Genomic DNA, 401 nt, shown 5'->3' with positions numbered 1-401 from the left:
CTCCATCTCCCCTCTCACTGCCAGCTCCATTCAGCCCAACCTAGTTGTTTGAATGAGAGGAGCAGACCACCCTGGGGAGAAATGGGGATCACATTACTCCCAAAAATGTAGAGGGCCTACAAAAGGACCATGAGACATCGGGGTGAGAGAGAGAGAGGGCGGCAGAGAGGGGGAGAAATTGGAGAGCACATGAAAGAGTGCATTAGTGAGGGGGGAGGGAGATTGATTGGGCTGGAGAGATGAGGGAATGGATAAAGAGTGGTGGAGGTGAGACACTTTCTTTTTTTATTATAATGATCTACACGTTTGCATTCAGCATTGTATGCATTTACACCTGCTTACTGCATGTCAAGCTATTCTTCAATCTCTGTTTTAGTCTGAGCTTGATCTCTTCTTCTTCC

This window comes from Sander lucioperca, chromosome 19 (genome assembly GCF_008315115.2).
Source record: "Sander lucioperca isolate FBNREF2018 chromosome 19, SLUC_FBN_1.2, whole genome shotgun sequence".
Taxonomy (NCBI): domain Eukaryota; kingdom Metazoa; phylum Chordata; class Actinopteri; order Perciformes; family Percidae; genus Sander; species Sander lucioperca.
The sequence above is the reverse complement of the archived record's forward strand: the minus strand, read 5'-3'. Positions refer to the sequence as shown.